Below are 11264 nucleotides of genomic sequence, written 5' to 3'. Positions count from 1 at the left end.
GCATGGGAGACAGAATGGCTCCTTGAGGGACCCCAGATGTAAGGGCCCTCTTATCGGAGCACACGTCTCCCAGCTGCACCATCTGGAACCTCCCAGAGAGGTAGGACCGGAACCACTGGAGCGCAGTGCCCCCGATTCCCACCCCTGCCAGTGTCTCACATCCTATATCTATGCATTTCATTTTTTCTGCCTAAGTGCAGTATCTTACATTTCTCCCTGTTGAAGTTCATTTTGTTAGCTTTGGCTCAGCTTTCCAATCTATTCAGCTCATTTTGAATTTTGATCCTATCCTCTGGGATATCAGCTACTCCTATTAGCTGCTCCTCCTAATTTGGTGTCATCTACAAATTTGATAAGGATGCCCTCTATTCTTTCATCCAATTTGTTGATAAAGATGTTGAATAGCACTGGGCCCAGGACAGAACCCTGTGGCACTCCACTAGTCACTTGTCACTTGAAGAGGAGCCATTGTTGAGCACCCTTTGGATTCAGCCGGTCAGCCATTTCCACCTAACAGTTGCATTGTCTAGCCCACATTTTGCTAGCTTATTTCTTCATTTCTTAGGCAAGTTAGTAAAATGTGGGCTAGATTGATCCTTCCCCAATATACCCTAATCTTCCCTAATCTTTTTCTCTGTTGGAGGATGGAACTTTGGATGGTTGTCCTGGGCCTCTTCCCTCAGCCTCCCATTTCACCTACAGTGGACATGTGATCCTGTCCTCAATGATGAATTAAGATAGAACTGTCCCCAGTTGGCTTTTCTACATAGGACAGGGATCAAGTGCAATCTTGTCATTTGCTTCAGGCATCACAATATTTTGGCCTGGCTCTGAGTTAATGGGTAAATGTTTTCACAGTATACCAATAAATGTAATTACATGCTAATGAGTGGACATAAAATCCAGTTGAATGCACAGATACTCTGTGTGTGTGTGTGTGTGTGTGTGTACTTGCACACATGCACACCAACCAGTTGCCTTTTGGCTTATGGTAGCCTCATAAATTTCATATGGTTTCTTAGGCAAGGAATATACTCAGAGGTGGTTTTGCCAGTTCCTTCCTCTGAAATCTTTTATAAATCTATGGCCTTAATACATTTCATAAACCTGTCAGACAGGACAATATTGCAATATTGCAAGATGTGGTGGCTTAGTGGTTAAGACACCAATTCTGACAACTGGAAGATCAGAAGGTTGGCAGTTTGAGGCCCGAGTGCTACATGATGGGGGGGGGGGGGAGCTCCCATCACTAGTCCCAGTTTCTGCCAACCTAGCAGTTCAAAAGCATGCAAATGCAAGTAGATAAATAGGCACCACTTTGGTGGGAAGGTAACAGCATTTCATTGGATCATAGAATCATAGAATTGGAAGAGACTGCAAGGGCCATCCAGTCCAACCCCCTGCCATGCAGGAAATCCAAATCAAAGCATCCCTGACAGATGGCCATCCAGCCTCTGTTTAAAGACCTCCAAGGAGGGAGATTCCACTACATTTGCTGCAGTCATGATGGCCACATGACCACCAGAGCAGTCCTTAAACAATGCTGGCTCTTTGGCTTAGTAACGGAGATGAGTACCACCTCCTACAAGTCAGTTATGACTAGACATTCATGTAAAAGGACTACCTTTACCTTTAGGACAATATTATATAATAATTAGGTTAAGAATGAAGCATTTCCAGTATGGTTGCTAAAGCAGTAAAATAAGTTTGGGTTTGAAAAGAGAATAAATATTGTGTATATTTCTATTTCCTTCAAGACTTCAATTCCCTCGGCTCCAAAACAGGGGTGAAAGCATCTTCCTCACAGCTACCATATTGTCAGTAATTTTATATTTCTGGAGATAGCAATTACTTTATGTACTCACACAGATCATAGGAAATGGTTACATGGGGAAATAGTTTCAGAAAAATGAGGGTTCTTTCCCTGTATGGTCTCTACTGCACAACCAGAAGCATTTCAAAATACATACAGAGAAAATTGGTGTGCTGAATTGGCCCCTCTAATGGATATAGTCTCTTGCCACTTGATTCTATGAAAAAGCCTTCTTGTACACAGCAAGGAAAGATTGAAAAATTGCCCCTTTTAGTTCCTGTACTAGCCTGTCATTCTAGCCTGTCATTCTGCTTTGATATTTTTTATGACTTGTTCTGTGATAAAAAAAATTGAATGCTACCCTGAAATGAGTGAAGTGAACCACACATCCTTAGAAATAATATCTGTTTATACAAATAGTAAACAAATGTTTAGGATTGCAAAAGTAATTCCCAGGGTAGAGGTATTTTTCTTTCAAGATCACATACTGAGTGTAGTTAATTCTTACTTTTAGAATAATGGAATCATAGAGTTGGAAGAGAGGGTCATCTAGTCCAATTCCCTGCCATGCAGGAACTCACAATCAAAGTAGCCCTAACAGATGGCCATCCAGCCTTTGTTTAAGCCCCCCCAAAGAAGGAGCCTCCACTACACCCCAAGGGAGTGTGTTCGATTGTCGAACAGCTCTTACTGTCAGGAAGTTCCTCCTAATGTTTACACAGAATCTTATATCCTGTAGTTTGAATCCATTATTCCATGTCCTCTTCTCTGGATCAGCAGAAAACAAGCTTGCTCCACCCTCAATATGACATCTTTCAAATATTTAAACAGGGCTATCATGTTATCTCTTAACCTTCTCTTCCCCAGGCTAAACATACCGAACTCCCTAAGCTGCTCCTCATGCAACATGATTTCCAGACCTTTCACCATTTTGGTCACCCTCCTCTGGATACACTTATAATGACTTGTATCCCGTTAGTGACATGTGTAACATAAATTGCACTATCCATGTGAGACAAATTATTTCTCATAGTACAATGAATATATTCTGCTGATAGCAGTGGAGGCAGAGTTACATAGACAGAAGTGTTGCATGTTGTTGTTACACATTGTGCAGCAGCACCCTGTCATTGACTTGTGTTTCACACTGTTGCTATTCTGCATGCATGTTGTTTAGTGGTGGCATAACATATCTTCACATATGGATATTTCTGCTGCTCTTTTGGGATGTTGGATTGTGACCAGTAATGGTTAAAGCAATAGAAATAGCAAGTACATTTCTATACCGCTTATCAGTGCACTTAAGCACTCCCTAAGTGGTTTACAAAGTCTAAGCTAATTGCCCCCAACAGTCATTTTAGTAACCTTGGAAGGATGCAAGCCCGAGTCGAGCTTTAGCTCTTTTGCTAGTATTGAACTCGCAACCTTATGGTTTGTGAGTGAGTGGCTGCAGTACAGGCATTTAACCACTGTGCCAGCAAAAAGGGAGGTTTCTGATACTGTCCAGTTCTTAAGGCAAAAGTAGGAAATGTGTGCATCTCCAGATTTTTATTAAACTGCAGCTCCCAGCAGCTATTACTAGCACAGGAGTTGCAGTCCAACAAAATGTTAATATTTCTTCAGAATTTAAGCTAAAACTGTTGTATTTTCCAACCTTCAGGCTGTTTATTAAACATGTTCCGAATGATACTTTTATTTATTTCAGTTAGAGTTTACACCCTCAGTTTTGAAAGACTATATTAATTAATTAATTAATTAATTACATCTTGAGAGATTAAACTTTAATGTGTGAAGTCCACCAGCAGTATACTGTATACTATGTACAGCCATGGTGGAAGATAATGCTCCACCATCATTGGGAAGAGGCTTTAGAAGGAGTTGGGTAGGACTGCTGGGGAATTAAGAAGTTCCTATGCAAGAGTAACCATTCATATCTACCAGTTCCAGCTGACTGGATGGGCAATTGAATCTTATTTTAATGCTAGTGTTGGAATAACATTATTCATTACACCAAAGGGCAGTCAACTAGCAGAGGTGGCATAGGATAGGATCATGGAAAGCTCATAAACATTCTAACTGTTCAGGAAATTCAACACATATCTCTGTCCTCCAGCATCTTGCCACTTCTTTTTGCCTCTCTACATCTGACACTCAAGGTAGACAACTTAGTCTGTGTTATGGTTGGGCCACTCTTGGATGCAAAGGCAGTAGGGAAGGAATCCTAAATCCTTTCTCTGTCTCTTGATTTCCTCATTAAACTACTTTTCCCCTATTGAATTCAAGTATTTTTGATAAAGATGCTGGGGGGGTGGGGGAATGAGGAAGTTTTAAAAGCATAACAAGGGGCAGGGGGATGATAAACACTCACTCTTCTGGACTTAAACCCCTCCGCTCCCAAAGCAGTGTTTCTTCATATTTTAAAACACATATTTGCATGTGATGTGTCATTTGGTTCTCATAGCGCTGAAACAATCTGATGCAGAAAGGAAACCACAAGCCATTTTTTTAAAAACGTAGTACTTAAAATAGTCTTTCCCTTGGTGGCTCTTATTAGGGACACAGCCCTATTCCCTAAAATCAAATAAACTGTCCTGGTTTACTTAAACCTACAAGAACCACTTATGCTCTACGTGCTGAAAGAAACCATAAGGTTGGTAGACTGACTGATTTATTACATTAGCATTGGTAGAAGAGGATTATCCTATTATTATCCTCTGTGTCCATACTGGCATTACCTGAAAGGAGGATAAAAGAGGACAAAGATTTCAGTATGCTAATTTATGTACATAGCTACAGATCTGTAAATGCTATAATTTATAGAGAAATACCCAACAGCTCATTGTAGTGGGGAGTTCTGAGTAACTTCTCTTTGGCAGATAAATTTTCTTTATTTCATTCTTGAACTAAGAAGTTCAAATTTTTTTCTTTCTAGAAAAGATCATGGAAAAATTAGCATGCTTTAAATTTAAATTTTATTTTTTGGCATTTCAGAACTTTTTGCGAAAAAATTGTTTTTGCAAAAAACCCAACAATCCATGTTTTTATGAAAAATAACATTTTCCTGCAGAAAACAGTATTTTTTACAGAAAAGATGCCATTTTCTGCACAAAATCACTGTTTTTTGTATAAAAATAAAAGATTTTGTGCAAACATCAGCTGGCATTCTGTATTGCAGTTATAGATTAATAACCTAAAGTTTGTTTCTACCTGTATTCGGTAAGACATAGTCTTATTGTAAAACCACATAAATGGCCTCCCAGACTATCTAAATTGCCAATATTTGCATCAGGCTAAGGAAGTCTATCCGGCTGCCAATCAGAGCAAAAGGAAGATGACATTTCCAGCCCCTTCCTGTCAGTGAGCGAGGCTGTGATGAGGAATTGCACCAGGGATCCGGTTTCTCATTGTTACAGCCTTGCTTGCTGGCCAGAGGGGCTGGAAACATCCTCCTCCTTGTGCCTTCATCAGCAGCTGAACAGAACACCTTTGCTGGATGTGACTGTTGGCTGTTAAGGTGAGCTTGGGGGTTCAGGTCAGGAGGTGTTGCTTACATATATAACTAAGTAGCTGATGTACTTCCCCCCTCCCACAATTCAGTCATAGCAACTGATCATTTTCTTGATGGGGTGTTTCAGTGTGTTCGTCAAGAACAAGAAAATGCATGTGCATTCTTCACATTCCTGACCAATGTGCTTCCTCAGTCTCTCCTCCAGGTTCTTCTAATTGGTGATGAAGAACCTCAAAGACAGAATCATAGAATTCTAGTGTTGGAAGAGACCTCAAGGGCCATCAAACCTGAATTTCTGCCATGGAGGAACACACAATCAAAGCACCTCCGGTAGATGGCCATCCAGCCTCCAGAGAAGGAGACTCCACCACACTCCGAGGCAGCATATTCCACTGTCAAATAGTTCTTACTGTCAGGAAGTTTTGGCAGTTGAAAAGTGGGTTGTTTTTTTTTACCTGAACTAAAATTGAGTGCCCTGATCCAGTAGATCTAAAGTAACCTCTGCTCTGATTGAAAATATGTCAAAATAAGAAGCTCTAATAGTACTGCCAAAAAAGTGTGCTGTTTGAACAATTATGAAAATATGAATTATGTAAGGTCGAAAAGAACCTCTCCCTCCCATGCAGAAGCTCTTTATAATATGAGAACTCAGAATGCCCCATTTAAGGGACACTTATTGCCTCCTTTTATGGTGTATCTACCACTATGATCTTTGAAGAAGTCTAGATGGGGCTGCTTGGTGGATGCTTTTCTGTGACATTGGAAGGGTAGCCCCATCTCTCCCAAACAACTGTCTAAGCAGCTGAGGATTACTCTCCCCATCATTACTTAATTTTAAGTCCCACAGATTTCAGTACAAAGCTATATGCAACAACTCTGGTCTATAGCTAACCCAATGAATTGAATTTGTTAGAGAATATACTTTCTTCCATTATTTTCACCAGTGCCTGCAGGTTTTAACCATTTTTCTGGCATATGCCTTCCTATGGTACTGAGAACCTTTGCACAAAAGAGACACATCCTGGAATACTACAAAGCAGGGACAGCCTGCAGGTCTGTTACTGAAAGAGAGTGAATATACTCGCAACAGCTTAGTTCTGTATTGGTTTAGCTCCCTTACAGAGCCTTCTTATCTTTAATAGGGTTCTTAAAATAAATCCCTAGTTTGTTTCTTTAGCCATTGGTGTCTTTACTCTTTAAATTGAATTAATAACCCCTGCAAACATGCATCCTCCATTAGCTCCAAGTTGTATGGGAGTTCTCTTGGTGCTGGATCTATGTCTTGTACAACCTGCACTCCTGTACCACTCAGAGCAGCTGTGTGTGGAGTTGCCATAAAACCAAGTGCATTCACCATCCCCGCAGCAACAGATCCACTGGCTGCCCTTGCTATGAATGGATGTTTATTCCTTAAAAGCCCCTCATTATGTGTATTGGCCTGTTAATATTTCTGCAGGGGGGTTATAAAGATAAAACAGTAGATACATGTAAGTAAGTGTGGCATAGTGGTCTGAGTGTTGGACTGCGACCCTGGAGACCAGAGTTCAATTTCCCACTTGGCCATGAAAACCAAAGGGTGAACATGGGCGAGTCACATGCTCTCAGCCCCATGGGAGGCAATGGCAAAGCCTCTCTGAACAAATTTTGCCAAGAAAACCCCATGATAGGTTCACCTTAGGATCTCCATAAGTTGAAAACTACTTGAAGGCACGCAATAGCAATAGCAGCAGCAGCTGCAGCAGCAACAACAACAAGTATCATAAAGCACAAAATCATTCAAATGCACACTATAAGATGTTAAATAATTATATGAATTTATGATCAATATTTGTTGTGGCTGTTGTTAACCACCCTTGAGTCAATCCTGACTCATGGCGAACCTATGGACAAGACATCTCTAAGACTTCTTATGCTGTAGGTCCTATAAATTCATACCGGTGATTTCCTTAATAGAGTCCATCCATCTAGCATGTGGTCTTCCTCGCTTTTTGCATCCCTCCACTTTTCCCAGCATTATTGTCTTTTCCAATGAGTCATGCCTTCTCATGAAGAGGCCAAAATACAACAACCTCACCTTTATCATCTTGACTTCCAGGGAGATTTCCAGCTTCATCTGTTCAAGGAGTCTGTTTGTTTGTTCTTAGCCAATATATGATAAAAATGATTTTATATAGTTTTAACTACTGGTGTTTTAACATGATAGCTTTTAGTTGTATCTTACTTTTAACATTTTAAGTTGGTTTTCTCATGGGAGAAAGATGGAATATATATTAAATAAATACATATACACATAAATAATATACAGTCTTATATACTTACTCAATGGAAACCCTCTACAGGCATGCTCTCAATATATTTTAGTCACTTCTTTTGTTTGTTTCTTATTTTTTATAATCTAGAGATGAAAAATGGATACAGCCAGGAACAGCCTGTTCAGAACATGTAGACAGTGATTAATACTATACCCTTCTTGCTCCAAAGAACACCTGCAAGTTAAATGTGGGAAGAGAGAGAAGGTGGCTCATGCTGGTCCTGCTCTGCATATCCACATCCATGCCAGGTTCTTCCTCTTTATTCCTTCATCTCTGTGTTGGTTAGTTCACTGTCTTGTGGGTTTTTTGTTTTTTTTATGACATGGGCCTTCCTGCTTCCATTCGGTGAAAGACAAGAAGAACCTTCATTCAGACCTGGTCACTACACATGCTGAAGTCAGGGAATGAAGATGGGCTAGTGCTAAATTGGTTATGAAAGTAAATGAGAAATGAATAATTAAGTAACAAATAAAACTTTGAAAAATGAAAACAAGCTCATAAAAAGAGCTGTGTTGGCTCAATCCAAAAACCCCATCTAGTCTAACATTCTCTTTACATACAGTGGTCCATCAGTTGCATTGGGAAGCCTGCCAGCAACACATAAATATAATCACACTGTCCATCTTATGCTCTCCAGCGGCTGATAGAAACATACTACTTCTGATTCTGGAGGAGATGTAGGATTCAATGATGTTCCCATCCTCCATAAATGTATTGGTCATAGAAATGTAACTTTAAACAAGCCAGACCATTTGTACATCAAGTCAAGTGCTGTCAGCTCTTGAGTCCAGTTCTCTAGAGCTGCCCAGGCCATTATTCCCTGGTCATTTCTTATCTAAATATTGAATGAGGGCCAGCCTTGCTTAGCTTCTGAAATCAGATGAGAAAGATCATGTTTGGGTTAGTGTGATGGACAAATACATTTTCCTTGTACACCCAGCTGCCATTGTAGAAATGGCAGCAGTCTCATTTTTTCCATAATAATTGTGTATGTGGGATGAATAAAATCTATGTATCTTCTGTTATCTGGTTTGTACTGGGTCCATAATGTAATATTGGGTTTATTTAATGTATTGAAATAATAAATGCATTAAAATCATACCTTGAGGATGCTGTCATAATGCAAAAATAATTGGCATAATCAATCCAACTTAGCCAATTGAAAGACAGACATTTATCATTTTCAGTGTTTTGGATCTTTGTCCTGGACATGAAACAATGTTGTTGTTTTTTACTCAGTGGAAGCAGTATGAAAACTGGAAGTAGCATTGAGAGTTGTATGAAAACCCTCCAACTCTGTTCTGGTGCATATGTTAGGAGAGAAAGAAAATGATTTGGTTTGGTTTTATTCATGCCCACACAACACAGGTGTCAATTATAATAGGCAAGGCAAGGCATAGATGGAAAAGTCTGGACAATTATTTGATGTACTAACCAATTAATGCATGTAGTGGTGCTGACACTGTCTGACACTTTACGAATTACTGCAATCCACAAATAAAGGGAGACCATCTGCTTTCTTCTTCTCCAAGATGGTGTTTTGCAACCTCTGTGGGGACACAGTTTGTGCAAGCAAATAAACTAAAGCTGTGCTTCTCATTCTGGAGTTTAATCCCATCTTTTCCAAATCTGTTCCAGCGTGGAGACAGCATGGATTTATTTGACCATGATTGCATCTGTTTTTGCTAGGGATTTGTTGGTTTCACTTCTTCAAGTTTCAGTAGACACAGGAATGGATACATCTTCAACATGCCTGGAACAATCTGGAATGAATTCCATAGTCTGCTCCAAATAGAGAATCTTACCATAATAGCTAATTTACAAATGTCCCTAAACTATTCTCTGTGCTTACCTTAAGGCCTCTGGCACAGTGATCCAGCATGCTAATCCCTTAATTTTAAATCTTGAATTTAGCTTTGTAAAAAACAACTATATGTTTTAAACATAATTCATTAAACAGCATAATTGCCTGAATCCTGTTTTGTTTAGTCTAAGTTGGAGTAGGTCCAATGAATCAACTGCTGGAATGGTGATAAATTCCATTGATTCAATGAGTCTAATGCTGTTGGGGCTAACAATAGGATTTAGGCTGTTAAGTAAGTGTTATTAGTTAACTAATAATTTACTCAGCTAGAAAGGTTGATAAAGATGTAAAGAAATTTCCACAAGCATTATTTTTGCCCAAGGCAGTAAGTCCATTTTGTTATAGTTTGTGAATGAGGTGAATCTGAATGTTTTTATTTATTTAATTTTTTGAGTGAGCATTTCCACCAGTGCTACTGTTCAATGATGAAGAATGTTACATTGGTGAGATTTCCATATTTCTATCCTATTCTGTTATCTAGCAAAAAATTAAGCAATTTTTGTGTGTGCATCAAGTGTCCTTTTGGTATATGGAAAACAGAGGGGTACTTTTCTATGATTCCCCCTGTGCTTTCTTTCTGTCCAGTATTGGTGTGAGGATTTCAGCTGAAAATGCTGGTTACATTACAAATAACTCCTGAAGAGGGTCTTGGAAGCAAAATAGGCCAAAATGTGCTGGGCTTTCTTAGCAATAAAATATACACCAGTTGAACACTTTGAGATGTGTGTCTCTGGTTTCATCTGTGTATTTTATTGGGTGCTCCCTACTTTTTGTTTCCGAAGGCGGGATACAAACCGCCATATAGTACGTATTGTATACGTACTAGGGTTAGGAAGGGGCGGTGCTTCCGCACCCCCCTAACCCTAGTATGTATACAATATGTACAAGATGGCGGCGCCCCTTCCACATGGGCGCCGCCATCTTTACGTACTGGACGCATAGCGTCCAGACATGTCGCGGCACTAATGACGTCATGAATGCGCCCTTGGCGCTTCGTGACATCATCAGTGCGCCGTGGAAAGAAGCTCCGAAATGGAGCTTCTTTTTGCTCCGCGCGGGAGCCGCGCGGTTTGGCTGCTGCAGCTCCCGCACGGAGCAAATGGCGCCGGCGGGGGAACGCCGCAAAGTGGCGGTTTGTATCCCGCCTGAGTTTTCCCCACTTTCCAAGACTATCTTCTTCTAAAAGTTTTGTGTGAGAGTGCAGCGAGTGAAACTGGCTTCAATGTGAAAAACAAAACTATCTCTGCTTGCAGGTCCCCTTGTTGCATTCTTGGAAAACCTATTGAAAATGTCTAGACCTATACACTTTGCATGCTAGTCTGGCTTCTGAGCATTATGTGGTTCCTCTCAGGCAGTTCCAATGAATCTGGAAAACAGACATCCTATTCTTGTTTATTAAGAAGTTAGCCCCCCATTGCTGAGCATTATGATCTACAACTGAGCAGGGGACAATTTTCAAGCAACATCAGGGACTGCCTGAAGGAAGAGGCCCCTCCCTCCTTAACTGTCATCTTGGCCTCAGAGGGAGCGTTCAGGCAGACCCAGCAACATCAGGGACTGCCTGAAGGACGAGATTTCTCCCTCCTTTAACTGTCACCTTGTATTTTGTATTGTATTGTATTGCAATTTATACTGTACACCGCTATGATCATTGCGGAATAGCGGTATATAAATAAAACATATTATTATTATTATTATTATTATTATTATTATTATTCCCTGTATGCTCTGTTGGCACATTGGGATACATCAGAAATTACATCACAT

This window comes from Sceloporus occidentalis, unplaced genomic scaffold (genome assembly GCF_023333645.1).
Source record: "Sceloporus occidentalis isolate IW3139 unplaced genomic scaffold, rSceOcc1.0.p SCAF_3, whole genome shotgun sequence".
Taxonomy (NCBI): Eukaryota; Metazoa; Chordata; class Lepidosauria; order Squamata; family Phrynosomatidae; genus Sceloporus; species Sceloporus occidentalis.
Note: the sequence above shows the minus strand (reverse complement) of the source record.